This window comes from Oncorhynchus keta, unplaced genomic scaffold, assembly GCF_023373465.1.
Source record: "Oncorhynchus keta strain PuntledgeMale-10-30-2019 unplaced genomic scaffold, Oket_V2 Un_contig_6213_pilon_pilon, whole genome shotgun sequence".
In the NCBI taxonomy this organism is placed as follows: domain Eukaryota; kingdom Metazoa; phylum Chordata; class Actinopteri; order Salmoniformes; family Salmonidae; genus Oncorhynchus; species Oncorhynchus keta.
Window position 1 is genome coordinate 22,781 of NW_026288737.1, and position 25,299 is coordinate 48,079.

The window sequence follows — 25,299 nt, forward strand, 5'->3', positions numbered from 1 at the left end:
TTTAAGATGAGGGAGGACAATATATATTTTTATTAGCATGGCCTTATTTCTATTGTCGCATATTGGATTTTATTTTAACTAAGCAAGTCAGTAAATAACAAATTCTTATTTTCAATGACAGCCAAGGAACAGTGGGTAAATGCCTTGTTCAGGCAGAATAGCAGATTGTTTACCTTGTCAGCTCTGGGATTTGATCTTGCAACCTTTCAGTTACAAGTCCAACCCTGTAACCACTTGGCTACCTGCTGCCTGTCATTCACATTCCATTCACCCAGCTCAATGTAACAGCGATAGGGTTTAGGCTACTACATAATGCTCCAATTATCCCCATACTCATCGTGAGGTTGCTACAACCTAGCCTATGAATTGAAGTTTTCAAGTGCAAAGGTTGCAAGACATTTGAGTAATTGGATGACAGACAGAGACACATTAATAACCAGAAGGGGACTAGGGTTCCAATTTGGGAACACCCCCCACGTTCAGCTGGAAGGTGGCGCATGGAACGCAAAAATATTCCTAAAAATATTTAACCTCCACACATTAACAAGTCCAATGGCTCAAATGAAAGATAAACACCTTGTTTATCTACCCAGCAAGTCAGATTTCTAAAATGTTTTACGGCGAAAACATAGCACATATTTATGTCAAACCACCACCGAAGACACAGCTAATTTGCATAGCCAAGTTGAAAAACGCAGGATTAAAACAAAAATAATGCACTAACCTTTTGAAATCTTCATCAGATGACAGTAATATAACATGTTACACAGTACATTTATGTTTTTTTCAATAATATGCTATATATATCCATAAATCTCTGTTTACAATGATGCATCGTTCAAAAAATGCTACTCAAATGTCCTGAGAAATGACGATAGCTCCGGCAGATAACGTCAGCTAACAAGGAATACACATCATAAACTTTGACTAAATATGCATGTTCTACATATATATAGTTAGATACACTTCTTCTGAATGCAATCGCTGTGTTACATTTATTTTTAACGTTACAGGTTTCGTTCACTAGGCTATACTATGAGTCGGCGCTCAAAAGTAGCATTATGGCTCCTCTATCTTGGAGTCCACAGAAACCCAAATTTACCACATAAATATTCCCTTACCTTTGCTGTTCTTCCATCAGAAGACCTATACTTACCAAAAACAGCCTTTAGTTTTGCAGTCTGTGTCTTTCGGTTCTCAAACACGACACATTTCGGTTGAAATGCAGCCAAAAGTCAAGTGGATGCGCACCAAAACGTCGAACTTACATATTATATGTCGACTAAACTTGTCAAACTAAGTTCATAATCAAGCTTTAACATGTTATAAAGGTGTACAGCAATCGTGAGGACAAACAGAAACGCATGCATTGTATAATCGATCTTGGAAAAAAGACCGGAGCAGAGCGCGCATGAGAGTGACCTGTTTTTTCGCGTGACCGAAAGGTTTCGGCCCGCCAAAACTCTTGTGAGTGGGCGATTCTCACAATGAGAAGCCCCATTGAAAGCAGACATCGCGCTGAAGACAAAGAGACTGTTCCCAGACCTGTAAGTGCTTGGGAAGGGTGGGGGAGATGACGTCAAAGTTGGGCCAACTTTTCTGATGACAAGAGAGAGTTTGGGAGAACGACTGCCCTGAGAGTTCTGCTTTACATACAGACATAATTTAAACGGTTTTAGAAGCTTTAGAGTGTTTTCTATTCAATAATATTTTTTATTTGCATATATTAGCAACTTGTGACAAAAAAAAAATATGTTTATGGGCACGCAATTACTCCAGTGGGGGCAGTAGACAGCCCTATCCCCAACAGAGTACCTCCTTGCACACTCTTGCCTTCATCTAGCTGATCTAGGGTGTTGTAATTAGTCCAACAGTTGCAAACAACAGTTTCCTTTGGACAGATTCAAGTATGTTTATCCCCATTTTGTTCCGTTTAATATATTTTTTCAACAGAATTAATATACCACTGATCGGACGCAAATGTAACCGGTGCAGAACCGTTGTGTTGGTTGATTGACACTATAGACGTGGACTTTGGAGATCAGGTAGTTTTAATTAAGCAGAACTCACTCTCTGCATCCTGCATCTGCATCCAAAAGGAAATAAAACATTTGTAGAGCACATCTGTTCTGAGAATCGTGGCCTCTTTCTACAACAGATGCACAATAGGAGGGACTGGGATCATTCAAGGAGCTGGCCATCGTTCACACATACAATAGCCTGCTAATACCTGAGCTAGCTATTAACCACATGTTGAATTCACAATGTTGATATCATCCTAAAAAGTACAATTACAAGTGCATCTTAACAATACCATCCACTTATGAGTAACCTCTAAATATACATCATTATTCATGAACAAAACACTGTGTGTATGACTTTGTACTTCAAAGAATCTAACTTTTCTGAAGACAGAAAAAGCGTGCCTACCTCTCTTAGTGCATCAAAATGATCTGAGCACGAGCACAAAACATAAGTTCACACTCCCCTTCTCCCAGGATGCATAATAACAAATCAACACATTAATATATGAACCTGGTGAAATTCACATAGTACTTTAACAACTGTTACACAAACACATTTCACTCCCATATTTATTTATTTGACCTTTATTTAACTAGGCAAGTCAGTTAAGAACAACTTCTTATTTTCAATGACAGCCTAGGAACAGTGGGTTAACTGCCTTGTTCGGGGAAGAACAACAGATTTTTTTTACCTTGTCAGCTCTGGGATTTGATCTTGCAACCTCTCGGTTACTAGTCCAACACTCTGACAAACTAGGCTACCTGCTGCCCCATATACAAACAGCATGATCATTTTGATCGTTGGATAATTCCTTCTCACATCTACGCTCTCTCCTTCTCTCACATTTCCCTTTGCTTGTGGACTTCAGTGCACAACACATGAGCTTTCTGTGACTAGGCAAAAAAAACATTCCAAGCTAAACCTTCATATCATAACTGCTACACACAGCCTACATCGTTATCACCTATTTAGCTAATGTCAAGTCAACATAGCTAGTAGAAAACGAACGCATGCTACAATCATGCTGTACAGTGTAGCAAGCAGTTTAGCAGTTACACCAGCAAACCCCGGTGGAAATAAATTAATTAAACCTAAAAAGCTTACCTTGACTTGCAAGAGTTCCAGTATTGGATAGCATAGCCAGCTAGCTAACATAGCATCCCTCTCTGTTTGAGCCGGGTGTTTGAGTAGGTTAACCTAGCTAGCTGCATTTGCTAGGTATGTGAAAGTGAACGTTAAAATAAATATGAAATATAGTTTACTCTCTCTCTCTCTTTCTTGCTCTCTTCGATTATAATCACAGCCGTATATATTCCCCCCTAAGCAGACACATCGATGGCTCTGAACAAACTTTATTTGACTCTTTGCAAACTGGAAACCACATATCCTGAGGCTGCATTCATTGTAGCTGGGGATTTTAACAAGGCTAATCTGAAAACAAGACTCCCTAAATTGTATCAGCATGTCGATTGCGTAACCAGGTCTGGTAAAACCTTGGATCATTGCTATTCTAACTTCCGCAACGCATATAAGGCCCTCCCCCGCCCTCCTTTCGGAAAAGCTGACCACGACCCATCTAGACAAGAGGAATACCTTTGTGAGAATGCTGTTCATCGACTACAGCTCTGCATTTAACACCATAGTACCCTCCAAACTCGTCATCAAGCTCGAGACCCTGGGTCTCGACCCCGCCCTGTGCAACTGGGTACTGGACTTCCTGACGGTCCGCCCCCAGGTGGTGAGGGTAGGTAACAAAATCTCCACCCGCTGATCCTCAACACTGGGGCCCCACAAGGGTACATTCTGAGCCCTCTGCTGTACTCCCTGTTCGGCCACGACTGCGTGGCCATGCACGCATCCAACTCAATCATCAAGTTTGCGGACGACACTACAGTGGTAGGCTTGATTACCAACCATGACGAGACAGCCTACAGGGAGGAGGTGAGGGCCCTCGGATTGTGGTGTCAGGAAAATAACCTCACACTCAACGTCAACAAAACAAAGGAGATGATTGTGGCTTTCAGGAAACAGCAGAGGGAGCACCCCCCTATCCATATCGATGGGACAGTAGTGGAGAGGGTAGTACATTTTATGTTCCTCGGCGTACACATCACAGACAAACTGAATTGGTCCACCCACACCGACAGCATCGTGAAGAAGGCGCAGCATCGCCTCTTCAACCTCAGGAGGCTGAAGAAATTTGGCTTGTCACCAAAAGCTCTCACAAACTTCGATGAAGAAGGCTGCACAGTACTGTCTTTTATCGATGGCGGTTATGATATCGTTTAGTACCTTGAGCGTAGCTGAGGTGCACCCATGACCAGCTCGGAAACCAGATTGAATAGTGGAGAAGGTACGGTGGGATTCGAAATGGTTGGTGATCTGTTTATTAACTTGACTTTCAAAGATTTTTAGAAAGGCAGGGCAGGATAGATATACAGTGGGGAGAACAAGTATTTGATTCACTGCCGATTTTGCAGGTTTTCCTACTTACAAAGCATGTACAGTGCCTTGCGAAAGTATTCGGCCCCCTTGAACTTTGCGACCTTTTGCCACATTTCAGGCTTCAAACATAAAGATATAAAACTGTGTTTTTTTTTGTGAAGAATCGACAACAAGTGGGACACAATCATGAAGTGGAACGACATTTATTGGATATTTCAAACTTTTTTAACAAATCAAAAACTGAAAAATTGTGCGTGCAAAATTATTCAGCCCCCATAAGTTAATACTTTGTAGCGCCACCTTTTGCTGCGATTACAGCTGTAAGTCGCTTGGTGTATGTCTCTATCAGTTTTGCACATCGAGAGACTGAAATTTTTTCCCATTCCTCCTTGCAAAACAGCTCGAGCTCAGTGAGGTTGGATGGAGGGCATTTGTGAACAGCAGTTTTCAGTTCTTTCCACAGATTCTCGATTGGATTCAGGTCTGGGCTTTGACTTGGCCATTCTAACACCTGGATATGTTTATTTTTGAACCATTCATTGTCTTGTTGGAAGACAAATCTCCGTCCCAGTCTCAGGTCTTTTGCAGACTCCATCAGGTTTTCTTTCAGAATGGTCCTGTATTTGGCTCCATCCATCTTCCCATCAATTTTAACCATCTTCCCTGTCCCTGCTGAAGAAAAGCAGGCCCAAACCATGATGCTGCCACCACCATGTTTGACAGTGGGGATGGTGTGTTCAGGGTGATGAGCTGTGTTGCTTTTACGCCAAACATAACGTTTTGCATTGTTGCCAAAAAGTTCAATTTTGGTTTCATCTGACCAGAGCACCTTCTTCCACATGTTTGGTGTGTCTCCCAGGTGGCTTGTGGCAAACTTTAAACAACACTTTTTATGGATATCTTTAAGAAATGGCTTTCTTCTTGCCACTCTTCCATCAAGGTCAGATTTGTGCAATATACGACTGATTGTTGTCCTATGGACAGAGTCTCCCACCTCAGCTGTAGATATCTGCAGTTCATCCAGAGTGATCATGGGCCTCTTGGCTGCATCTCTGATCAGTCTTCTCCTTGTATGAGCTGAAAGTTTAGAGGGACGGCCAGGTCTTGGTAGATTTGCAGTGGTCTGATACTCCTTCCATTTCAATAGTATCGCTTGCACAGTGCTCCTTGGGATGTTTAAAGCTTGGGAAATCTTTTTGTATCCAAATCCGGCTTTAAACTTCTTCAAAACAGTATCTCGGACCTGCCTGGTGTGTTCCTTGTTCTTCATGATGCTCTCTGCGCTTTTAACGGACCTCTGAGACTATCACAGTGCAGGTGCATTTATACGGAGACTTGATTACACACAGGTGGATTGTATTTATCATCATTAGTCATTTAGGTCAACATTGGATCATTCAGAGATCCTCACTGAACTTCTGGAGAGAGTTTGCTGCACTGAAAGTAAAGGGGCTGAATAATTTTGCACGCCCAATTTTTCAGTTTTGATTTGTTAAAAAAGTTTGAAATATCCAATAAATGTCATTCCACTTCATGATTGTGTCCCACTTGTTGTTGATTCTTCACAAAAAATACAGTTTTATATCTTTATGTTTGAAGCCTGAAATGTGGCAAAAGGTCGCAAAGTTCAAGGGGCCGAATACTTTCGCAAGGCACTGTAGATGTCTGTAATTTTTATCATAGGTACACTTCAACTGTGAGAGACGGAATCTAAAACAAAATTCAGAAAATCACATTGTATGCTTTTTAAGTAATTCATTTGCATTTTATTGCATGACATAAGTATTTGATCACCTACCAACCAGTAAGAATTCCGGGTCCGTAGGTTTTGTTTTGGAGTAAATGTATACAGAGGAGGGGAAGCAAGCTGTCCTCCGTCTACACCATGGTGCTACCCTACAGAGTGCTGTTGAGGCTACTGTAGACCTTCATTGCAAACAGTGTATTTTAATTAATTATTTGGTATTTTAATTAAATATTTAGTTTAGTTTTATCTTAAAGTGATAACTTTTTAGATGTTTCACTATTTTATTTATTTCTGAAATTCAATGAGGATGATGGTCCTCCAATGGAATAAACCCACTGGGGCCTCCCTCCCTCTCTCCCTCTCCCTCTCCCTCTCCCTCTCCCTCTCCCTCTCTCTCTCTCTCTCTCTCTCTCTCTCTCTCTCTCTCTCTCTCTCTCTCTCTCTCTCTCTCTCTCTCTCTCTCTCTCTCTCTCTCTCTCTCTCTCTCTCTCTGCAGGTTGACAGGACAGAGGTGATCCGTAGCTCTATAAGCCCCACCTTTTCTAAAGTCTTCACCGTGGACTTCTACTTTGAGGAAGTACAGCGGCTACGTTACGAGCTCTATGACATCAGCAGCAATCACAACGGCATCAAGGAGGCTGACTTTCTGGGGGCCATGGAGTGCACACTGGGACAGGTGTGTTCTCACGGCAACGCCACACTAACTCCGACACGCTATCTCTGACACAAAGCTAAGTGCTAATGCTGGACCGAGCTGAACTTAGAGACCATTAAAAGCAGTTAGCAGAGGCTTTTTAGTAGACCCAGTGAGACTGTTTACTCAAGAAAGACAACACCTACCTCTCACCCTCCCTCTCTGCACGGGTCATTTCCTGTAACGTAAAAAAACAAGCAAGTTAAGTGGTTTAGTGGCAGTTGGTCGGGCAGTGTAGCGTGTTTTTATATCAACCCTTTTCACCGGCAAAAAGGAGCTCTCTCTCTGTAATTTACATTTTACATTACATTTAAGTCATTTAGCAGACGCTCTTATCCAGAGCGGCATACACCTTATGACAACCAGTGGAACAGCCACTTGCATCTAAATCTTGTTGGGGGTGAGAAGGGGGTGAGAAGGATTACTTACCCTTACTTACCCTATCCTAGGTATTCCTTGAAGAGGTGGGGTTTCAGGTGTCTCCGGAAGGTGGTGATTGACTCCGCTGTCCTGGCGTCGTGAGGAGTTTGTTCCACCATTGGGGGCCAGAGCAGCGAACAGTTTTGACTGGGCTGAGCGGGAACTGTACTTCCTCAGTGGTAGGGAGGCGAGCAGGCCAGAGGTGGATGAACGCAGTGTCCTTGTTTGGGTGTAGGGCCTGATCAGAGCCTGGAGGTACTGAGGTGCCGTTCCCCTCACAGCTCCGTAGGCGAGCACCATGGTCTTGTAGCGGATGCGAGCTTCAACTGGAAGCCAGTGGAGAGAGCGGAGGAGCGGGGTGACGTGAGAGAACTTGGGAAGGTTGAACACCAGACGGGCTGCGGCGTTCTGGATGAGTTGTAGGGGTTTAATGGCACAGGCAGGAGCCCAGCCAACAGCGAGTTGCAGTAATCAAGACGGGAGATGACAAGTGCCTGGATTAGGACCTGCGCCGCTTCCTGTGTGAGGCAGGGTCGTACTCTGCGGATGTTGTAGAGCATGAACCTACAGGAACGGGACACCGCCTTGATGTTAGTTGAGAACGTCAGGGTGTTGTCCAGGATCACGCCAAGGTTCTTAGCGCTCTGGGAGGAGGACACAATGGAGTTGTCAACCGTGATGGCGAGATCATGGAACGGGCAGTCCTTCCCCGGGAGGAAGAGGAGCTCCGTCTTGCTGAGGTTCAGCTTGAGGTGGTGATCCGTCATCCACACTGATATGTCTGCCAGACATGCAGAGATGCGATTCGCCACCTGGTCATCAGAAGGGGGAAAGGAGAAGATTAATTGTGTGTCGTCTGCATAGCAATGATAGGAGAGACCATGTGAGGTTATGACAGAGCCAAGTGACTTGGTGTATAGCGAGAATAAGAGAGGGCCTAGAACAGAGCCCTGGGGACACCAGTGGTGAGAGCGCGTGGTGAGGAGACAGATTCTCGCCACGCCACCTGGTAGGAGCGACCTGTCAGGTAGGACGCAATCCAAGCGTGGGCCGCGCCGGAGATGCCCAACTCGGAGAGGGTGGAGAGGAGGATCTGATGGTTCACAGTATCGAAGGCAGCCGATAGGTCTAGAAGGATGAGAGCAGAGGAGAGAGAGTTAGCTTTAGCAGTGCGGAGCGCCTCCGTGATACAGAGAAGAGCAGTCTCAGTTGAATGACTAGTCTTGAAACCTGACTGATTTGGATCAAGAAGGTCATTCTGAGAGAGATAGCGGTAGAGCTGGCCAAGGACGGCACGCTCAAGAGTTTTGGAGAGAAAAGAGAGAAGGGATACTGGTCTGTAGTTGTTGACATCGGAGGGATCGAGTGTAGGTTTTTTCAGAAGGGGTGCAACTCTCGCTCTCTTGAAGACGGGAGGGACGTAGCCAGCGGTCAGGGATGAGTTGATGAGCGAGGTGAGGTAAGGGAGAAGGTCTCCGGAAATGGTCTGGAGAAGAGAGGAGGGGATAGGGTCAAGCGGGCAGGTTGTTGGGCGGCCGGCCGTCACAAGACGCGAGATTTCATCTGGAGAGAGAGGGGAGAAAGAGGTCAGAGCATAGGGTAGGGCAGTGTGGGCAGAACCAGCAGTGTCGTTTGACTTAGCAAACGAGGATCGGATGTCATCGACCTTCTTTTCAAAATGGTTGACGAAGTCATCTGCAGAGAGGGAGGAGGGAGGGGGGGGAGGATTCAGGAGGGAGGAGAAGGTGGCAAAGAGCTTCCTAGGGTTAGAGGCAGATGCTTGGAATTTAGAGTGGTAGAAAGTGGCTTTAGCAGCAGAGACAGAGGAGGAAAATGTAGAGAGGAGGGAGTGAAAGGATGCCAGGTCCGCAGGGAGGCGAGTTTTCCTCCATTTCCGCTCGGCTGCCCGGAGCCCTGTTCTGTGAGCTCGCAATGAGTCGTCGAGCCACGGAGCGGGAGGGGAGGACCGAGCCGGCCTGGAGGATAGGGGACATAGGGAGTCAAAGGATGCAGTAAGGGAGGAGAGGAGGGTTGAGGAGGCAGAATCAGGAGATAGGTTGGAGAAAGTTTGAGCAGAGGGAAGAGAAGATAGGATGGAAGAGGAGAGAGTAGCGGGGGAGAGAGAGCGAAGGTTGGGACGGCGCGATACCATCCGAGTAGGGGCAGTGTGGGAAGTGTTGGATGAGAGCGAGAGGGAAAAGGATACAAGGTAGTGGTCGGAGACTTGGAGGAGTTGCAATGAGGTTAGTGGAAGAACAGCATCTAGTAAAGATGAGGTCAAGCGTATTGCCTGCCTTGTGAGTAGGGGGGAAGGTGAGAGGGTGAGGTCAAAAGAGGAGAGGAGTGGAAAGAAGGAGGCAGAGAGGAATGAGTCAAAGGTAGACGTGGGGAGGTTAAAGTCGCCCAGAACTGTGAGAGGTGAGCCGTCCTCAGGAAAGGAGCTTATCAAGGCATCAAGCTCATTGATGAACTCTCCGAGGAACCTGGAGGGCGATAAATGATAAGGATGTTAAGCTTGAAAGGGCTGGTAACTGTGACAGCATGGAATTCAAAGGAGGCAATAGACAGATGGGTAAGGGGAGAAAGAGAAAGACCACTTGGGAGAGATGAGGATCCCGGTGCCACCACCCCGCTGACCAGAAGCTCTCGGGGTGTGCGAGAACACGTGGGCGGACGAGGAGAGAGCAGTAGGAGTAGCAGTGTTATCTGTGGTGATCCATGTTTCCGTCAGTGCCAAGAAGTCAAGGGACTGGAGGGAGGCATAGGCTGAGATGAACTCTGCCTTGTTGGCCGCAGATTGGCAGTTCCAGAGGCTACCAGAGACCTGGAACTCCACGTGGGTCGTACGCGCGCTGGGACCACCAGGTTAGGGTGGTCGCGGCCACGCGGTGTGGAGCGTTTGTATGGTCTGTGCAGAGAGGAGAGAACAGGGATAGACAGACACATAGTTGACAGGCTACAGAAAAGGCTACGCTAATGCAAGGAAATTGGAATGACAAGCGGACTACACGTCTCGAATGTTCAGAAAGTTAAGCTTACGTAGCAAGAATCTATTGACTAAAATGATTAAAATGATACAGTACTGCTAAAGTAGGCTAGCTGGCAGTAGCTGCGTTGTTGACACTACACTAATCAAGTCGTTCCGTTGAGTGTAATAATTTCTACAGTGCTGCTGTTCGGGGGCTAGCTGGCTAGCTAGCAGTGTTGTTTACGTTACGTTGAGTTAAAGAACGACAATAGCTGGCTAGCTAACCTAGGAAATCGGTCTAGACTACACAATTATCTTTGAAACAAAGACGGCTATGTAGCTAGCTATGTAGCTAGCTACGATCAAACAAATCAAACCGTTGTACTGTAATGAAATGAAAAATGTGATACTCCCTGACCGGTGATTGAATTCGAATCAGTAAACGTGTGGTGACGTTGGCTAGCTGTTAGCTGTTAGCTGTTGGCTAGCTAGCAGAGTCTCCTACGTTAAGGACGACAAATAGCTGGCTAGCGAACCTCAGTGAATTAAGATAATCACTCCAAGGCTACACACACTAAACTACACAATTATCTTGAAACAAAGACAGCTATGTAGCTAGCTAACACTGAACTAATCAAGTCGTACAGTTGAGTGAATAGCACTACAGTGATGCTAATCTGTGTGCGTTAGCTAGCGTTGCTAGCTCCTGGGCGAATAGCAGTGAAGGCTACGTTAGGGCGACGAAATACGAAATACGATAATTAATGCAATTATCTCTGATACAAGGACGGCTATGTAGCTAGCTAAGAAGAATGGCTAAGATTATGTAGCTAGCTAACAGTAAACTAATCAAGTCGTACAGTTGAGTGAATAGCACTACAGTGATGCTAATCTGTGTGCGTTAGCTAGCGTTGCTAGCTCCTGGGCGAATAGCAGTGAAGGCTACGTTAGGGCGACGAAATACGATAATTATGCAATTATCTCTGATACAAGGACGGCTATGTAGCTAGCTAAGAAGAATTGCTAAGATTAGACAAATCAACCGTTGTACTATAATGAAATGTAATGAAAAAGTTATACAACCTGCAGAGCGAAGTGCGAATGCGACCGCTCGCTCCAACCAGTAGTGATACAATGTAATGTTTGCATACAGTCAGTCTCCAGTAAAATGACATGCCACGTGCAAATAGCGTATAAGGCACGTAATGAAATAATCCTCCAGACTTTCATTAAGAGTGTTTTGCGACATGCAGCTGTCGGCTGAAACAGTTGGCGTCCGGTACTCTCTGGTATTATTGTGTGTCTATGCCAACAGTAAATGATTCTTCCCACCACTGCTGACACATGGTTCATAGGTCCTGCTATCTTCATCTAGTTGTACTGAGGAATTCTCCAGAAACTAATTTCATGTGTTATGAACTCCAGTATTTATTTTGAGTTTGATCCAAGTTTCAAAGTACCACTCTCTGCCTCCCTCTCTCCCCCTCTCTCTCTCTCTCTCTCTCTCTCTCTCTCTCTCTCTCTCTCTCTCTCTCTCTCTCTCTCTCTCTCTCTCTCTCTCTGTCTGTCTTTTCCTCTAACTCCTGGGAGATGTTCACATGGATGAGCTGTTCATTTTGTTCCACTCTGTTGTGTCTACAGGGAGACGGTGGGACTGTGGGTACATCTCAATGCAAATAAGAGGCATCATTTAGAAACATCTTATATTGTGAATAGGATTCGCCAAGGGGTTTTACTGTATTTCTACAGTTTTACTTCATATTTTATTCTCAAAATCATCCAATAGACCTACTGTACCATGCAAAAATTCCAGCATTGAGAATTTACTGAGAGGGCTTTGAACCTTTACAAAGACTCTCACATTGCATCTTAATTGCATAATGTGGAAAGCCTCACAGCATCCAATTATTTTATGGCATCTTTCCAGCATGTGTTTACGGCAAAACGTCTCGTCAGAACTCCCCAACCTCACCCTATACAACCACACTCTCTTTTCCTTCAGACATTTGTGCAAAACTCTTCATTTTTTTCTTTCTTTCTTTTTGACTGCCGGCGATTCCCTCGTCCCAGTTTCCCCCCTCTGGTTCTCCTGAGTTGCTGTGTTGTTGATGTGAGGCACTGAGTCAGGGGAGTCTCACCTCTTATCTCTCTCCAAACAGATTGTGTCCCAAAGGAAGCTCACCAAACCACTGCTCAAACAGGGCAGCACAGTGAGCAAGTCCTTCATCATGGTAAGGCCCCCTGTCTGTCACCTAGCTCCCCTCTCTCTGTCTAGCTGTCTGTCTGTCTGTCTGTCTGTCTGTCTGTCTGTCTGTCTGTCTGTCTGTGTCTAAAGCACAGCAAAGGTAACTAAACTTAATGACTATCACCCCATAGCACTCAACTCTGTCATCAAGAATTGCTTTGAGAGACTAGTCAAGGATAATTTCACCTCTACCTTACCTACCACCCTAGACCTACTTCAATTTGCTTACTGCCCCAATAGATCCACAGACGATGCAATCGCCATCACTCTGCACACTGCCCTATCCAATCTGGACAAGAGGAATACCTATGTAAGAATGCTGTTTATTGACTACAGCTCAGCATCCAACACCATAGTACCCTCCAAGCTTGTCCTTAAGCTTGAGGCCCTGGTCTGAAACCCGTCCTGTGCAACTGGGTCCTGAACTTCCTGACGGGCCGCCCCCAGGTGGTGAGGGTAGGAAACATCACCTCCACTCCGCTGATCCTCAACAAGGGTGGAGTGCGTGCTCAGCCCCCTCCTGTACTCCCTGTTCACCCATGACTGCATGGCCAAGCACGCATCCAACTCAATCATCAAGTTTGTAGACAACACAACACTAGTAGGCTTAATTACCAACAATGATGAGACAGTACAGGGAGGAGGTGTGGACTATGGGAGTGTGGTGCCTGGAAAACAACCTCTCACTCAACATCAACAAAACAAAGGAGATGATCATGGACTTCAGGAAACAACAGAGGGTGCACCCCCTATCTACATCGACGGGACAGCAGTGGAGAATGTGGAAAGCTTCAAGTTCCTTGACGTACACATCACTGACAAACTGAAATGGACCACCCACACAGACAGCATCGTGAAGAAGGCACAGCAGCGCCTCTTCAACCTCAGGAGGCTAAAGAAATGTGTCTTGTCACCTAAAACCCTCACAAACCTTTACAGATGCACAATTGACAGCATCCAGTTGGGCTGTATCAACGCTTGGTATGGCAACTGCACCGCCCGCAACCGCAAGGCTCTCCAGAGGGTGGTGCGGTCTGCCCAACGCATCACCGGGGGCAAACTACCCTCCCTCCAGGACACCTACGGCACCCGATGTCACAGGAAGGCCAAAAAGATCATCAATGACATCAACCACCCGAGCCACTGCCTGTTCACCCCGTTATCATCCAGAAGGCGAGGTCAGTACAGGTGCATCAAAGCGGAGACCGAGAGACTGAAAAACAGCTTCTATCTCAAGGCCATCAGACTGTTAAACAGCCATCACTAGCACATTAGAGGCTGCTGCCTATAGTTATAGACTAGAAATCACTGGCCACTTTAAGGAATGGAACACTAATAATGTTTACATATCTGGCATTATTCATCTCATTTGTAGATACTGTATTCTATACTATTCTACGGCATCTCATTCACTTAATAATGGTTACATTTTAACTTGCATTATTCATCTCATTTGTATATACTGTTTTCTATACTATTCTACTGGATCTTAGTCCGTTCCTCTCTGACATCGCTCGTCTGTATGTATATAGTCTTAATTCATTCCATGTGTGTGTATTGGGTATATGTTGTGTAATTTGTTATATATTACTTGTTATATATTACTGCACTATCGGAGCTAGAAGCACAAGCATTTTCGCTACACCCTCAATAACATCTTCTAATCAGGTGTCTGTGACCAATACAATTGGATTTGATTTGATTTGAGAAGCCCACCACCTAATCTAAATTCAAAAGTGACCAGACAAACTTTCATTCAGATACGGGAGTTATTTATGACACTTTCTGGGTTTGGTGTAGAGTAGCATCTGAACTTAACAAATAGATATGCATTCATGTGTCTGTTTGAGATGAACATACATATTGTTTTGTTGCTGAAGCACATTGCCTGTTTGCTTATGCATGGAAAATAACCTATTTTAACAAAGGCATCAAGGCATTCTTAATAGTGTAAATCATATTTTATTGGGCCACACGCACGCACACACACGCACGCACGCACGCACGCACGCACGCACGCACGCACGCACGCACACACACACACACACACACACACACACACACACACACACACACACACACACGCACGCACACACACACACATACACACACACACGCACACACACACACACACACACGCACACACACACACACACACACACACACACACACACACACACACACACACACACACACACACACACACACACACACACACACACACGCACACACACATACACACACACACATACACATACCCACACACACGCACACACACACACACACACGCACACACACGCACATACACACACACACATACACACACACGCACACACACACACACACACACACACACACACACACACACACACACACACACACACACACACACACACACACACACACACACACACACGCATGCCACACACGCACATACACACACACATACACACACACACGCACACACACACACACACGCACGCACACACACACACACACACACACACACACACACACACACACACACACACACACACACACACACACACACACACACACACACACACACACACACACACACACACACACACACACACACACACACAATAGTATATAAAAGAGAACTAAATAGAGCGGTATCTCAAGGTCATTATGAAAAACGAGCTCCCAGCAGAAAGAAAGTGTCAATAGGACTTATATTACACCAGATGAGGAGGGGTTCCACAGTATTTCATATCTAAACAGTTGACAAATACATATGAATCTGGAGGCAGATACAGAACAAAGTATGAAAGACAATATGCCTATCATGTGTTTTACTACAATTGATTACAAGTTCACTATTTCATTCATAAACATAACTTTTTGTTGTGTGAATCTAGAACCAGGTGTGTGAATATTAGAACCAGTTGTGTGTGGTCAGGTGTGTGAATATTAGAACCAGGTGTGTGTGAGGGTACCAGTAAGGGTAAGTAATCCTTCTCACCCCCCTTTCCCCCAAAAAAAAGATTTAGATGCAAGTGGCTGTTCCACTGGATGTCATAAGGTGTATGCACCAATTTGTAAGTCGCTCTGGATAAGAGCGTCTGCTAAATGACTTAAATGTAATGTAAATGTAATAACCAGGTGTGTGAATATTCGGAAAGGTGTGTGTGTAGAACCAGGTTGTGAATATTAGAACCAGTTGTGTGTGAATATTAGATCAGGTGTGTGAATATTAGAACCAGGTGTGTGAATATTAGAACCAGTTGTGTGTGAATATCCAGTTGTGTGTGAATATTAGAACCAGGTGTGTGAATATTAGAACCAGTTGTGTGTGAATATTAGAACCAGGTGTGTGAATATTAGAACCAGGTGTGTGTGAATATTAGAACCAGGTGTGTGAATATTAGAACCAGTGGTGTGTGAATATTAGAACCAGTTGTGTGTGAATATTAGAACCAGGTGTGTGAATATTAGAACCAGGTGTGTGTGAATATTAGAACCAGGTGTGTGAATATTAGAACCAGTTGTGTGTGAATATTAGAACCAGGTGTGTGTGAATATTAGAACCAGGTGTGTGAATATTAGAACCAGTTGTGTGTGAATATTAGAACCAGGTGTGTGAATATTAGAACCAGTTGTGTGTGAATATTAGAACCAGGTGTGTGAATATTAGAACCAGTTGTGTGTGAATATTAGATCCAGGTGTGTGTTATGTACCTGCAGGTCACCGCCGAGGAGCTGACAGGGAATGATGATTATGTGGAACTTTCTTTCAGTGCCAGGAAACTTGACGACAAGGTAAGGTTGCAACACTACAGAACATGTTTAATTTGATTATGAATGCATTACATTATTGTATATCCTCTCCATTAACCATGGCATCAACTGGTCTCAGAACAATGATTATACACATAGAGCTATGCTTCAAGGGGAAAATCCCATCAGAGGAATAATTACAACAGAAACACATTAGATACAGAGAACCAATCCCTCCTCAGTCTCTCCTGCTGTGTTTGTGGTTCTGGCTCACACAGATGGGGAGATAAGAAAGGAGAGAGAGAGCAGAGGTGTGTGTGGTGTGTTTGTGGTTAAGTCCAAGAGATGTTTTTTTACGTCTCCTGGTGTCTTTCTCAGCCCCAGTTTATATCTAATCACAGTCTAATTTAAATGAGTTAATCTCCACTAAATGGAAGATGCTGTGTGTGTGTGTGTGTGTGTGTGTGTGTGTGTGTGTGTGTGTGTGTGTGTGTGTGTGTGTGTGTGTGTGTGTGTGTGTGTGTGTGTGTGTGTGTGTGTGTGTGTGTGTGTGTGTGTGTGTGTGTGTGTGTGTCCGCCTTCAACTGAAATAAGTTTTCCCTCACCACAGGTGCTAAAGTACATTATTCCAGCACTAAAATGCAAATAAGCATTCCATCTGCAGGGAGAAATGCAATCAATCAAAGCGATGTGCTCTTAACTTTCCTATCATTATCCTATCAGTAAGAATCGTGTTTATAAATGATTGATTTCGTCTTTTTGGAACTGCAGATTTATTCTGATCAGCAGGTGTTTTGAGAGAATTTTTCTCCTGGAACATCCAGTCAAGTTGATTGTAGTACTAGGATCAGACATCAGGTGTGCATAACCAGACCAGGATATATCATGACCATTGCTGGCCCCAATTCAAATCAAATCAAAGTGTATTTGTCACGTGTGCCGAATACAACAGGTGTAGTAGACCTTACAGTGAAATGCTTACTTCCAAGCACTAACCAACAGTGCCATTTTTAAGTAAAAAATAGGTATTAGGTAAACAATAGATCGGTAAAGAAATTTGAAAAACAGTAAAATGACAGTGAAAATAACAGTAGCGAGGCTGTATACAGGGGTACAGAGTCCATGTGTGGGGGCACCGGATAGTCGGGCTAATTAAGGTAATATGTACATGTAGGTATAGTTAAAGTGACTATGCATAGATGATAAACAGAGAGTAGCAGCAGTGTAAAAAGTTGGTTGGTGATGTGGACACCAAGGAACTTGAAGCTCTCAACCTGCTCCACTATAGCCCCCTCGATGAGAATGAGGGCGTCCTCGGTCCTCCTTTTCCTGTAGTCCACAATCATCTCCTTTGTCTTGATTATATTGAGGGATAGGTTGTTATTCTGGTACCACCCGGCCAGGTGTCTCCCCATAGGCTGTCTCGTCGTTGTCGGTGATCAGGCCTAACACTGTTGTGTCGTCTGCAAACTTAATTATGGTGTTGGAGTCGTGTCTGGCCATGCAGTCGTGGGTGAACAGGGAGTACAGGAGGGGACTGAGCACACACCTCTGAGATGCTCCAGTATTGTGGATCAGTGTGGCATATGTGTTGCTACCTACCCTTACCACCTCTGGGCGGCCCGTCAGGAAGTCCAGGATCCAGTTGCAGAGGGAGGTGTTTAGTCCCAGGATCCTTAGCTTAGTGATGAGCTTTGAGGGCACTATGGTGTTGAACGCTGAGCTGTAGTCAATGAATAGTATTCTCACATAGCTGTTCCTTTTGTCCAGGTGGGAAAGGGCAGTGTGGAGTGCAATAGAGATTGCATCATCTGTGGATCTGTTTGAGCGGTATGCAAATTGGAGTGGGTCTAGGGTTTCTGGGATAATGGTGTTGATGTGAGCAATTACCAGCCGAGCACTCACGGCTACGGACTTGAGTGCTACGGGTCTGTAGTCAATTAGGCAGATTGCCTTCGTGTTCTTGGGCACAGAGACTATGGTGGTCTGCTTGAAACATGTTGGTATTAGAGACTCAATCAGGGACATGTTGAAAATGTCAGTGAAGACACCTGCCAGTTGGTCAGCACATGCCTTGCCAGCGGCCTTACTCACAACGGCTACCTCAGTGTTGCCTCAATGTTGCTTGCCTCGAAGCGAGCATAGAAGTGATTTAGCTCGTCTGGTAGGCTCGTGTCACTGGACAGCTCGCGGCTGTGCTTCCATTTGTAGTCTGTAATAGTTTGCAGGCCCTGCCACACCCGACGAGAATCGGAGCCGGTGTATTACGATTCAATTTTAGTCCTTTATTGGTGCTTTGCCTGTCTGATGGTTCGTTGCAGGGCATAGTAGGATTTCTTATAAGCTTCCAGGTTAGAGTTCCGCACCTACCCTTTAGCTCAGTGGGAATGTTGTCTGTAATCCATGGCTTCTGGTTGGGCTATGTATGTACTTTCACTGTGGGGATGACTTCCTCGATGCACTTATTGATAAAGCCAGTGACTGATGTGGTGTACTCCTGATGTACTCCTCAATGCCATCGGAAGAATCCCAGAACATGTTCCAGTCTGTGATAAGAAAACAGTCCTGTAGTTTAGCATCTGCTTCATCTGACTGCCTTTTAATAGACCGAGTCACTGGTGCTTCCTGCTTTAGTTTTTGCTTGTCGGCAGGAATCAGAAGGATAGAATTACGGTCAGATTTGCCAAAGGAGGGCGAGGGAAAGGTTTGTACGCGTCTCTGTGTGTGCCGTAAAGGTGATCTAGAATCCCCCCCTCTGGTTGACATTTAACATGCTGATAGAAATGAGGTAAAATGGATGAATGTTTCCCTGCATTAAAGTCCCCGGCCACTAGGAGCGCCGCTTCTGGGTGAGCAGTTTCCTGTTTGCTTATTACCTTATACAGCTGCCTGAGTGAGGTCTTAGTGCCAGCATCCATCTGTGGTGGTAAATAAACAGCCACAAAAAATATAGATGAACACTATCATGAGATACTCCACTTCAGGCGAGCAAAATCTAGAGACTTCTTTAGATTTCGTGCACCAGCTGTTGTTTACTAATATACACAGACCACCCTCGTCTTCGGAGTGTGCTGTTCTGTCTAGCCGGTGCATGGTATATCCCACCAGTGTCACGACTCCTGAAGGTGGCTCCCTTTCCTGTTCGGGAGGCGCTCGGAGGTCGTCGTCACCGGCTACTAGCTGCCACTGATCCCTTTGCTCCCTTTTCTGTTTATTGGTTGCACCTGTGTTTAGTTTAGGTTAATTGGTTGGGCTTTATTTACCAGCCGGCCCGCCTGCTGGTTGTGCAGGATTATTTTCAGTGTACATGTGTACACGGCTGTATGTCACGGTTGTCCATGTGTTTGGATTTTGCTGGACTGTTTAAGTCCCCTGTGTTTGGGGCATTTGTTTGGGATGGCGTCTGTTCACCGTTGTGGTGCATTAAAAAGTAGGGCTACCCTGAACTCTCTGCTTCCTGCGCCTGACTTCTTTCCCACTACACCCCAGGTGTTACAACCAGCTGAATGTTATCCATGTCGTCATTCAGACACGATTTGGTGAAACATAAGATATTACAGTTAATACTGATGGTAAGGGCAGATTTCCCACTCGCCGTTGACGGATCCTTACAAGGCACCCCGCCCTATATGCTCTATACCTGCGTCTCTTTCCAATGACGGGGATTTTGGCCTTGCCGGGTGTCGGAAGTACATCCTGTGCGTCCTGCTTGTTGAAGAAATGCAATCTGCAATTTGACATTTCTACTTGTTGTTCAAAAGTGTTGAGAACAATCTGTGATTTTCTACTTCCCAGTGCTGCTCTTATTAGATAAGTCAAAGTACCAAGACGATTTGAAAGGCGTCTTAGCTGTATACTGTAACGAGTTACAACCTCAGGGTCTGGATTATTGTATGAGGTACAGTATTTCTTCAGCTAATTTAGCCGTTCAGGAGTTTTGGCACCCGTCTAGGGAGTTACCAGAGATAACCCTCCTACAGATTGCATCACAGCTCAGCTCTATGAATCAATGAACAGGAAGGAGAGAGACCAGCCTCACAGGAAGAGATATAGTGGCAGAGAGTTAGTTAGATGTCAGTACAGTATATTCTATGTGAAATATATATTCCATGTAGATTTCCTATACACATACAGGAGCGTTTGTAGGGGACCTCAGTGTTTTGTTGACTTTGATAAATGCATGAATTTGGACAACATGGCAACCATCTTCCTCACAACAACGTTAGGTATTTTATTGACCACTTTCACAGTTTTAGGGCCAAAGCGGTTGGGAGGGAAATATTGCAATCCCTCAGCATGGCATTAAGATGGTCGTTGATGTATTTCTGAAAGCCCACTGTGTATCTCTATGTGCAGGACTTTTTTAGCAAATCAGACCCTTTCCTGGAGATCTTCAGGATGAACGATGACGACACGCTACAGCTTGTGCACAGAACAGAGGTAAAACCAGCAGTCGTTTTGTTCAAACGGATCCATCCATTTACTTTAGCTTATTTACTTTTCTCTTTCCTGTTTCACTCACAGACTGTTATGAACAACCTTAACCCGGTGTGGAAAACCTTCAAGACTTCCCTGAATTCCCTCTGCAGTGGAGACCATGACCGGCCTCTAAAGGTATAGACGTGTGTGTCTGATTGTATGTATGTATGTGCTTGGCTCTATGTCTTCTTGCCAGTCCAGGGGACCTGATTGAGCACTTTTGCCACAGTAGTGGACTGACTGGCAGGTGAGCAATACTGATTTCAGCACCATGGCCTCAATCCTATAAGAGTTTTGTCTACTAGAGTCAGGAGGGAGGGCTAGACGAGGGAGGAAGCGGATTCTCTATAGCAGGGGTATTCAACTCTTACCCCTGGTCTTCTGTTCTACTTGATAATTAATACCACCCACCTGGTGTCCCAGGTCTAAATCAGTTCCTGATTGGTCTCTCTCTCCTTCCCTCTATTCTTCATTTCCCCCTCTCCAGTCAATCAGTCCCTGATTAGAGGGGAACAATGTAAAAATGAACTGGCATCGAGGTCCAGAGTTGAGTTTGAGGGCTCTCTAGACGAGTCATTTGTGGCTTGGCCTGATCATACAGGACCAAGACGGGGACATCTATTAGACCAGGGGAGTGGAAAGAGAGAGACTCTCAAACGCCCCGCCCCCACCACCTCTTTCCTCCCTCTCGTGTTCTCTTTCAGCCCCCACCACCTCTTTCCTCCCTCTCGTGTTCTCTTTCAGCCCCCACCACCTCTTTCCTCCCTCTCGTGTTCTCTTTCAGCCCCCACCACCTCTTTCCTCCCTCTCAGCCCCCACCACCTCTTGTTCTCTTTCAGCCCCCACCACCTCTTTCCTCCCTCTCGTGTTCTCTTTCAGCCCCCACCACCTCTTTCCTCCCTCCCGTGTTCTCTTTCAGCCCCCACCACCTCTTTCCTCCCTCTCGTGTTCTCTTTCAGCCCCCCACCACCTCTTTCCTCCCTCTCGTGTTCTCTTTCAGCCCCCACCACCTCTTTCCTCCCTCTCGTGTTCTCTTTCAGCCCCCACCACCTCTTTCCTCCCTCTCGTGTTCTCTTTCAGCCCCCACCACCTCTTTCCTCCCTCTCGTGTTCTCTTTCAGCCCCCACCACCTCTTTCCTCCCTCTCGTGTTCTCTTTCAGCCCCCACCACCTCTTTCCTCCCTCTCGTGTTCTCTTTCAGCCCCCACCACCTCTTTCCTCCCTCTCGTGTTCTCTTTCAGCCCCCACCACCTCTTTCCTCCCTCTCGTGTTCTCTTTCAGCCCCCACCACCTCTTTCCTCCCTCTCGTGTTCTCTTTCAGCCCCCACCACCTCTTTCCTCCCTCTCGTGTTCTCTTTCAGCCCCCACCACCTCTTTCCTCCCTCTCGTGTTCTCTTTCAGCCCCCACCACCTCTTTCCTCCCTCTCGTGTTCTCTTTCAGCCCCCACCACCTCTTTCCTCCCTCTCGTGTTCTCTTTCAGCCCCCACCACCTCTTTCCTCCCTCTCGTGTTCTCTTTCAGCCCCCACCACCTCGTGTTCTTCCTCCCTCTCGTGTTCTCTTTCAGCCCCCACCACCTCTTTCCTCCCTCTCGTGTTCTCTTTCAGCCCCCACCACCTCTTTCCTCCCTCTCGTGTTCTCTTTCAGCCCCCACCACCTCTTTCCTCCCTCTCGTGTTCTCTTTCAGCCCCCACCACCTCTTTCCTCCCCTCTCGTGTTCTCTTTCAGCCCCCACCACCTCTTTCCTCCCTCTCGTGTTCTCTTTCAGCCCCCACCACCTCTTTCTCCCTCCTCCCTCTCGTGTTCTCTTTCAGCCCCCACCACCTCTTTCCTCCCTCTCGTGTTCTCTTTCAGCCCCCACCACCCCCACCACCTCTTTCAGCCCCCACCACCTCCCTCCCTCGTGTTCTCTTTCAGCCCCCACCACCTCTTTCCTCCCTTCCTCCCGTGTTCTCTTTCAGCCCCCACCACCTCTTTCCTCCCTCTCGTGTTCTCTTTCAGCCCCCACCACCTCTTTCCTCCCTCTCATGTGTCTCACATGGTCGGCATCTTTCCCCTTTTCTTTCATTGCCCCCACCACCTGTTTCCCCCTTTCTAACTCTCTGGCATTACTAAATCATTAAACTACAGCCCTAACCAGCGCCTGAAAGGCCTCCCTCTAAACAAATAAGACTTTCTCATTAAACATTTAGGCACCAACAATGAGCTGCAGCAGTGTCTCATTGTGTTTAGGGGCACTGAGTCTCTCTCTCTCTCTTTCTCTCTCTCCCCCCCTATTCTTCATTCCCTCCTCCAGTCAAGGAGATAGAGAGGGTGGTGCTGAGGTGGGAGGAGGTTAAGCTCTCAGCCCCCACCCCCAACTCCCTCCCACCTACCGTGTTGTCCCAATCCCTCCATGTTACCAATCACACCCTCCTCTCCATCCCAAGATTTCAATCAGCCCCAGTTGCCACGGTGGTGCTCTTTAGGGGTATGAGTGATGAGGTCACTGTAGGGTTGGATGTGTGTTGGTGGGGCCAGCCAATTAACCCCAGGGCAGGAAATGACATGGAGCTAAAGAGATCATTCACATGTAAACCTCCCTAAGAAACTGTCTGACCATATTGCTACCAATATTAACTGCCCCCGGTATCAGCAAACCTTTTTGAAATAAATATTCAAATTATACAGAGCCACTGCTTAACAACCAGTGGTTTCAGGGTGAGTCCTATGCTGTCTTGCCCACTAGCACCATAATCAGCCCCATCATAATAGTAGCACCATAATAGTAGCCTCATAATAGTAACATCATAATAGTAGCCTCATAATAGTAACATCATAATATTAACATCATAATAGTAACATCATAATAGTTGCCTCATCGTAGTAACATCATAATTCAGCATCATAATAGTAACATCATCTTAACATCTAACATCATAATAGTTCATCATAATAGTAACATCATAATAGTAACATCCACATCATCTTAAGTAGTAACATCATAATCCCATCCCGTAGTAGCATCATAATAGTAACATCATAATAGTAACATCATAGTAGTAGCATCATAATAGTAGCCTCATAATACCTCATAATAGTAACATCATAATAGTAGCATCATCTAGCCTCATAATAGCATCCCCATAATAGTAACATCATAATACCATCATAATAGTAGCATCATAATCCCTCATAATAGTAGTTCTCTAATTCAGCCATTATAATAGTAGCATCATTTCCTCATAATAGTAACATCATAATAGTAGCATCATAATAGTGCCTCATAATAGTCATCATAATTTCAGTAACATCATAATAGTAACCTCATAATAGTAGCCTCATAATAGTAACATCATAATAGTAACATCATAATAGTCTCATAATAGTAACATCATAATAGTAGCATCATAATAGTAGCCTCATAATAGTAAAATAGTAATATTAGCCTCATAATAGTAGCTCTTAATAGTAACATCATAATAGTAGTATCATAGTAGAATCATAATAGCAGAATCATAATAGTTACATCATAATAGTAGCATCATAATAGTAACATCATAATTTCATAAATAGTAACATCATAATAGTAACATTAATAGTAGAATCATAATAGCAGCATCATAATAGTAGAATCATAATAGTAGAATCATAATAGTAGAATCATAATAGTAGTAATAGCAGAATCATAATAGTAGTAATAGCATCATAATAGTAGAATCATAATAGTAGCATCATAATAGTAGAATCATAATAGTAGCATCATAATAGTAGAATCATAATAGTAGAATCATAATAGTAGAATCATAATAGTAGAATCATAATAGTAGAATCATAATAGTAGCATCATAATAGTAGCATCATAATAGTAGAATCATAAAAGTAGCATCATAATAGTAGCATCATAATAGTAGAATCATAAAAGTAGCATCATAATAGTAGAATCATAATAGTAACATCATAATAGTAACATCATAATAGTAGCATCATAATAGTAACATCATAATAGTAGAATCATAATAGTAGCATCATAATAGTTGCCTCATAATAGTAACATCATAATAGTAACATCATAATAGTAGCATCATAATAGCAACATCATAATAGTTGCTTCATAATAGTAACATCATAATAGTAGAATCATAATAGTAGCATCATAATAGTAGCCTAATAATAGTAACATCATAATAATATCATCATAATAGTAACATCATAATAATAGCATCATAATAGTAACATCATAATAGTATAATAGTAACATCATTCCAATAGTAACATCATAATAGTAGATCATAGATAGTGACATCATAATAGTAACATCATAAGGTTAACATCATAATAGTAACATCCATTATAACAACTGCCTCATAATAGTAACATCATAATTCCATTATCCCAACTTCATAATAGTAACAAATAGTAACATCATAATAGTTCCATCATAAGAGGTCATAATCAGAGGTAGCCATAATAGTGCATCATAATAGTAGCACATCATAATAGGTGCCTCATGTAGGGTTGGCAACTAATAATAGTAAATAGTCTAATAATACACATC

General features: G+C 44.6%; 1 pseudogene; it reads left to right on the forward strand.

Moving 5' to 3' along the window:
- The window catches only part of LOC127925754 (copine-4-like), a 109,530-nt pseudogene that overhangs the window by 18,768 nt on the left and 65,463 nt on the right, over positions 1 to 25,299 (forward strand).